At 37.5% G+C, this 7,860-nt stretch overlaps 1 long non-coding RNA gene across 1 annotated transcript; it reads right to left on the bottom strand.

The window, feature by feature from the left end:
- Positions 1-800: 800 nt before the first annotated feature.
- Positions 801-7,485, bottom strand: LOC141520139 (uncharacterized). Its single transcript, XR_012477549.1, has 3 exons — positions 7,171-7,485; positions 4,585-4,761; positions 801-3,346 (listed from the first exon to the last, which is right to left on the bottom strand). It is a non-coding gene; the product is annotated as an uncharacterized LOC141520139 (long non-coding RNA).
- Positions 7,486-7,860: the final 375 nt, after the last annotated feature.

Here is a 7,860-nt window from a genome sequence, read left to right as displayed (position 1 = left end):
CTGTGTCATTGGTGCTTAGCATAACCTGCCACATAGCAGGCATTTAATAAATGCTTGGTGACTTGACTTATCTTTAATTCCCTCCTGGCTGCTATAATAAATACAAGTAAGGCAAAGTTCCCCTTCTCTTTTAGTCAGAGAATCATTCTAATTGTTGCTCTAGGAATCACAATCTGATTCTCCAAATGCTTTGTCAAATCACCTGTTCCAATCTGAATCACCTGCCTTGGACCAAAGCAACCACCTTTGTTTTTCTGGTCTATTTTGCTGTGGTGAATTAATCCAACTTCCCTTTTCACTCTCCGGTTTCACTCTCCAGTCTCTTTCTGATCTGCAAAAGGTTCATAGGCAAGAATTATCATCCTCATACAAGGGAACAGAGGTACAGAGACTTTTTTTCAGTACTCAAGAGGATTTCATTGATTTCTGAACTATAAAGCTATGAAGATAAATGGAAAGATCTTAGAGAAAAGGCAAAAACTTCAGAAAGTTAAAGAACAAGGATTTAGAGAAAACTAGAGGACTCTCACAAAAGTTTTCATTCAGACTATGGTAAGTAGTTTTTCTCCATCTTCACTGAACGCAGACATCAGTCAGAGAAGCCCAATAGTAATGAACCATATTTGAAAAACATTAACTATTGTATTGGGCATTGTGAATTTAATGCTTAGTGATTGTATTGTGATTTTAAATGAGGTTTGGATTCGTTCCTGCAAATGACACTCTCATTGACACTCGTAAAAAATGAAAGTATTTTAATTACACAACACAAGGAGTAGATTGATTACAATAACATCCAATACAGCAACTAATACATTAAAGACAATGGGTTAGTAATACTATAATCAAAGTAGAAGAAAAAGATAAAGATAACATCACCAATTCAGGGGAGCACCAATTCTGAACAGTCCGTGGCTGGGGGGCTCCCAAGTTCTTGTCCAGCCTTTCTGTTAAGTCTCGGTTTGGGAAAGAAAGGAAGAAAGAAGGAAAGAGAGAGAGAGAGAGAGAGAGAGAGAGAGAGAGAGAGAGAAAGAGAGAGAAAGAAAAGTCCCAGGCAGAATCAATTCTCCATGGGTGAGATTCCAGCCAATGCTTGGAGCCTCAGAGTATTTATCAGTGGAGAACAGAGGCTAGATGCTAATTTAGTTGGGAGTGAGTTCCTTTAACAGTAATATGGGAAAAGCCTACAAGTCTAGCAGTTTGAAGACTTCAAGGAAATGCCATAGTGGGCCAGAAGATTTTACTTTGAATAAGGTCAATACTGTGAGAATAGCCAGTTCTCCCCAGTACTACCTGTGTATTCCAAGGAGTGGCTGGATCCTGGAGTCTTTGAAATGCTGCCAAATCACCTATGGAATGTCCGGGGGTGGGGGGGGGGAGTTAAATTCGTGAGGAAGGCACATCCTCATACAGGCTCAAGAGAACTTACTTATAAGAAAACTTCATTTTCTTATTCATTTGGCCTTAAGGTCATGAGAAATGTATGAGGATGGCACTATAGGAGTAAACCTATTGTAAATTTGTTTCATTTTAATATACATATAAAAATTATAAAGGCATAATAATAACAAGAAAATCATTAACAACAACATAGGAATAGCTAAACTGTTAAAATATCTAGTAGCAGTTGCTGGTTTAAACAGGAAATCATACCAATGTTGATTAGTATCAGAAGTTACTAAATGAGAGGCCTTGACTAAATGTCCTGCAACTGTGTGAGTCTGTATTGGATGTTCATTCAAAGCATGCTGATCAGACTCTAACAGCTTCTTTAGGACATAAGATTGATTAAGAACAGCAATTAAAGGTTGTAAAGATAAAGAAGTATGGGGAAGAGATAACAATTTGGGTACCCAAGTCAAATTCTTAACAACATCTGTATCAGGGGAAAAGTAAAAATCTACACCCTGCCAGTGTAAAAAAGAGATGTTAGTAAAATATCCAGAAAAGGGAGGTTTCTGAGAGACAGAAGCTAAATCAGTACTATTATTAGAGGTTAAACAAATGTGTTGAGAAGATACTTCATATAACATTGAAAAGTTAGAAAGAGGATAGACAGTTAAGTCACAAAGGTTAGAGGAGTGTGAGAGAAGGCAGGGTTCCATCTGCCTATTCATCATCTCACACATGATGCCTTTGTTAGTGAAAGTACAGTCCTGTAAAGTATACTTTACATTGTCTTGATCTATATAGTTACTATTTATACGTGGTAAAGCAAAATAATCATGTAACACAAAAGGAATCACATGGAATTGACACATCATTTTCCATATATGAACTTGATAATATACTACAGTCCCACTACACCAAAGGGAGGTACACTGAGCTCGTTCAGGCTTGATCTGTTTCCAATAATTTGCCATATAGGGTAATGCTGCATCCCAAATGTTGGTATCTCCTTCTTGTAATAACCTTTGAGCATTCTCTTTTTATATTAAAGTATACATGTTTTGCAAAGAACATTTGGTCCAATTAAACAGGGCACTTATATTAGCATCAATCCGTATATTAGCTAGAATGCTATCATTAAAAACTGGCCTTGGTATTTTAAAGTATTTTGGTGTGGCAGGATCATCATGGGCAACCAATTAGCATTAATTGTCAAAGCTTGAGATACATCCCGTCCAGCACTGTGCAGTCTGCTGGCCAAGGTCTCAAGATCTATAGAATTTACTATACCCAAACCTGTTCCTGCCCCACCAAATAGGGTGTCATACCAGGCTCTTTTAAATCTAGAACAAGGCAATAAAGGTGGAAAGAACACATTATAATGAAGTACAATTTTGTGCTGAGCAATAGAGGAATTAATACATGATTTTGGGACACGAACAACAGATGGAGGATGATCAGTGGATGGTGTTTTGGGCAATAATAATGAATAATGTACTGAAGTATCGCGATTGGTTATTACAGAAGCATTGGCACAAAACAAATATTGATTATTAAGGGGAATAGTTATACTAAGGGTGGAGTTATTTATATTCCATGTAGTACAATTTTCAGTTAACCTTTTATCCCATAATGTTGGGAGCGTAAAGTAGAGAGGAGTAATACAATATGAGATATTAACCAATGAAGAGATAAGAATAGTTATAGGATAGGGTCCTGTTAGGAGGGCAGACATAGGTAATGGGGGTCTATAAAATTTAGAATCAGTAGTAGACCAATTAGCAATAGTCCAATTAGCAATATTACATTTGCTGTATGCAGGACAGATGAAATCTCCTTGTTGTCTAGATTTAGTGGCATATTTCCATGTCAACCGGATCTGGATTCCTGAATTTGCTAGCCAACCTCCCGGAGTCCAAGTCTGTGCTTCAGTATAAAGCCAGAAGCCTATGAGACACTTAATTGTGAATAAACATCTGGGTTAATGGAATGTAGTACCAAGAGTTACCTCCTGGATAATAAACAATAACTGTGTTGTTATTCCCTTGAGCTATTAACTCAGCTGGCCTAGGAGCTTCTGTAGGATGTCTTTTTATCCATACTTTAGTTCCTGGGATTATCTTCTCAGGTACCCAGTGTATTTCATCTTAGCTACCATATCCTTAATCCCCTCTGGTAATTTTATCAGGGGATTGATTTCTTTTTATCCAGTGTCCAATGAGGTATGGTAGTACAACCATCTGACATATCTTCTCCCTGGTCTTAAAGAAGTAGGTTTCAGACACATAGGGATTATGTAAACAAACTGTAATTTCTCCTCTATAATCATTATCTATTACTCCTCCCAGTACATGTACCTGTGCCTTATTGGCCAAGCTGGATCTAGAGAATAGTTGACCATAATATCCAGTAGGTAGTTTGACCCCAATACCGGTATTACATAATAATTGGCCTTGAGGTTTTGTTTCCACATCATGCACTACATATAAATCATAACCTGCGGACCCAAGTGAGGCCCTCCAAGGTTCCCTAGCATTGTTATGAAATTTCCACCATTGTATGGTAGGAATGTTAGATGCTTTCCTTATTTGTAAGTTAGGAGTCATCATTCTGGACAATGGAGTACCTTCTCCATCAGCCAATGGTCTATTATACAATTGCTTCAAAGCTTCAAATAGATTTTCCTTCCATTTATTCAAATTATTGCCTCCTAATTTTTTCCTCAACTTTTCTTTCAATAAGCCATTCATTCTTTCAATAGGTCCAGCTGCCTGTAGATAATAAGGAATATGATATATCCATTTGATATTATTATACCCACAGTAAATATCAATTTCTTTTCCTTTGAAATGAATTCCATTATCACTTTGGATTTGCATGGGGGTGCCATAATATAAGGAAATAATATCAATAGTCTTACAAGTATTCTTTTGAGTTGCTCATCTATATGGGCAAGCAATTAATATTCCTGAATAGGTGTCTACACAAGTACAGGCATATTGGCACCCTTGATTTAGAGGCAATGGGCCTATATAATCTATCTGCCAAATTTGGGCAGGCAAAGTGCTTCCAGCCAATTCTCCAGTTACAGTCCGAGGTACAGAGCACTGACTGAAGAGCTGGCATTGAGGGCACTCCGGAGTTATCTGTTTAAAAATATCTAAGGGAATATTAATTCCTCTAGCCAATGCTCACCTGTAAGATGCAAGAGCGCCAAGATGACCTGCAGTAATGTGAATCCATTTTCCCAGCATCAAATCGTCCCTATTTTCCAGGGGCATCATCTGCAGGAATTTTTCTTCTGCTTTTAAGAGTTCATCAGCTTGGGCATTATACTCATGTTCCAGAGTGTCCACACACTGGCATGGGTATCTACATGAAAGACTGAGACATTAGTATATTGGACCCAAATACATTTATCTTTCCACATTTCATAAGCCCAAACTTGTTTCCCATAAAAATTCCAATTTTTTTTGCATGTCACATGGTCATCTAAGTGGTCAGGCCATTTGCCACTACCCAGGTGTCTGAGGAAAAAGAAAATATGACATTACTTCCCCTTCTCCTGTTTCAATACTTGACATACAGCCATCAGTTTTGCCCACTGACTGCTTTCCTGTTCTTTCTAAAATATTATTTGTTACAGCCTTCCAATGCCTAATTTGTCCTAAATATTTAGCAGAGCTATCAGTTCACCAAGTGTGTTTCTTTTGTTCAGTACTCAAGGCATTAAATCCTTGATTCCATTTGACTGGTGAAACTGCCTTAAGGGGGAGTGGTCAGTGGAGACTGCACTGAGGTTAATTCAGATACTTTCTCAGGCAGGGGAAAGACACCAGATTCTCATGGTTTAGTTCTGTTCTGTATGTACCATTTCCATTTAATTATACTGGACTTCTGTGCATGTCCTATCATATGAGAGATCAGAGTCTCCATTTATCCAGCTCATAATAGTTATTTGGGGCCTTAACAAAACTTCATGATTTAAAGGGATATTGTTCCATTTCTACTAATGCCCAATATGCATCTAGCAATCATTCAAAAGGAGTATAGTTCTCTCCCACAGGTAGCAGTCTAATATATATAAAAAAAAATTTTTTTAATTGCTCCAATCATCCTTAAGAACACATCTCAATTTAGTACAAATCTGGGTTGCCCAATCCCAGAAGAAATTCCATAACTTATTAGTTGATTCATAGCTCTCTATGTTCTTTCCTACTTTACATTGATTTTAAATCAGTTTTCAAAACTTCCAAAACCAACATCTTATTCATACAAAGTCAAACTTACTCATACCTTCATTCTACATGCTTTAATTTTCATAAATTAAAAAGAACTCAACCTTCTCTGTGCCTCCTCATTTTTCTTTACACCCCTTTCATTATTCTCTTCACAGGTCCTTAAATCCAGTATTCAGACTACACAACTTGCATTTTCTCTCAACATACTATCTAAGCATATTTCAGACTTCATTCACCCCTTCCTCTTCTTCTTCTTTTATTTTAACACATACTGTTCACGACCAGATCCAATCATTTATTTAAAACCTTACTTTTGCATCTAAATAGGCATAGTTCTATTTACAAATTCTTGGGCAAGATTTTTTCAATGTCCCTAATTCCCTAGTATACTTAAATTTTTACAGATTGTGATGGTCCTTGTACTTTTGCAAGAATAATTTTTCATCAGGTAAATTGAGAGTTATCCCCCTTAAAATGTACTAATATGTACTTTGGGAGAAAGAGAACCATGATCACTGAGTACTCCTTATTTGGGTAATTGGCCTACCTTCATCATTATTTTAACTTGTTTTACCTAAATTTCTTTTTTTTTAAATATACTAGGATTGCCATCCATCAAAGAGGTCTCTCCCCAGTTTCAAAACAAAACAGAACTAAACTTTAGTAATTAATTAACCTTATGAGAGACCAAAAATCAGACTGACCAGCAGCATGTTCATCACTCCTATATCGAGATTTATTGCCATCAGTATATGTGTAGTTGCCTAAGTTTTTCAGTTGGGAGATTTTGTCCAAAACTTCTTCCAGAGGCTTGCCTGCTTCACTAAGAAGCTAAGGGCACCCTCTGGATTAAGGTATTATAAGCGGGCTGCTCCAACTAAAACCAAATCATATGTATCTGCATCCCCCACCATAGTATGAACTTTCTTTTTATCAATCTCCCTCTTTTCTTCTTTTTTTCTTTTATATACATATATATTTACCCCTGTAAATCAATCAATTCTTTCTCCCTTTGAACTTTCTCTTCCTGCTTCTTGTCCAAAGCCTGACATACCTTCCATCCTCGGTTAAAAGAGCCCATCCCCTTCTGCAAATACCATTCATCTCCTTTCCCTTTTCTATGGTAATTTTACTTAAGCACTTAGTAAATTGGCCAGGCTTTCCATCCCTAAAGCAGCTTTCCCAGTTTTCACAGGAGCCTGTGTTTTGAGTCCAAACCTTTGCTAAAGAAGAAAAGGTGGGTTTCTCCCATCCCGGTACTTCGACAGGGACAGGAATCTCTATACTTTCCTTAAATAGCATTTGCACAACGAGTCCTGCTGACTATGCCAATTTATGTATTGTGATTTTAAATGAGGTTCGGATTCGTTCCTGCAAATGACACTCTCATTGACACTCGTAAAAAATGAAAGTATTTTAATTACATAACACAAGGAGTAGATTGATTACAATAACATCCAATACAGCAACTAATACATTAAAGACAATGGGTTAGTAATACTATAATCAAAGTAGAAGAAAAAGATAAAGATAACATCACCAATTCGGAGGAGCACCAACTCTGAACAGTCCGTGGCTGGGGGGATCCCAAGTTCTTGTCCAGCCTTTCTGTTAAGTCCCGGTTTGGGAAAGAAAGGAAGAAAGAAGGAAAGAGAGAGAGAGAGAGAGAGAGAGAGAGAGAGAGAGAGAGAGAGAGAGAGAGAAGTCCCAGGCAGAATCAATTCTCCATGGGTGAGATTCCCGCCAATGCTTGGAGCCTCAGAGTATTTATCAGTGGAGAACAGAAAAGTCTAGATGCTAATTTAGTTGGGAGGAAGTTCCTTTAACAGTAATATGGGAAAAGCCTACAAGTCTAGCAGTTTGAAGACTTCAAGGAAATGCCATAGGGGCCGGAAGATTTTACTTTGAATAAGGTCAATACTGTGAGAATAGCCAGTTCTCCCCAGTACTACCTGTGTATTCCAAGGAGTGGCTGGCTCCTGGAGTCTTTGAAATGTGGCCAAATCACCTATGGAATGTGGGGGGGGGGGGGGTGTAAATTGGTGAGGAAGGCACATCCTCATACAGGCTCAAAAGAACTTACTTATAAGAAAACTTCATTTTCTTATTCAGTGATAAATGAATAAGAAATCATTTCCTTACCTTGAGTGGTGTTAGGCATTAAAAGACAAATCCAAGAAGAGATATGGAATATGCCAAAACAAAATGATCTCTTTAGATTACAGGAAGA

Source organism: Macrotis lagotis, chromosome 4 (genome assembly GCF_037893015.1).
Source record: "Macrotis lagotis isolate mMagLag1 chromosome 4, bilby.v1.9.chrom.fasta, whole genome shotgun sequence".
NCBI lineage: Eukaryota > Metazoa > Chordata > Mammalia > Peramelemorphia > Peramelidae > Macrotis > Macrotis lagotis.
This window is presented reverse-complemented; position numbering and strand designations above follow the sequence as displayed.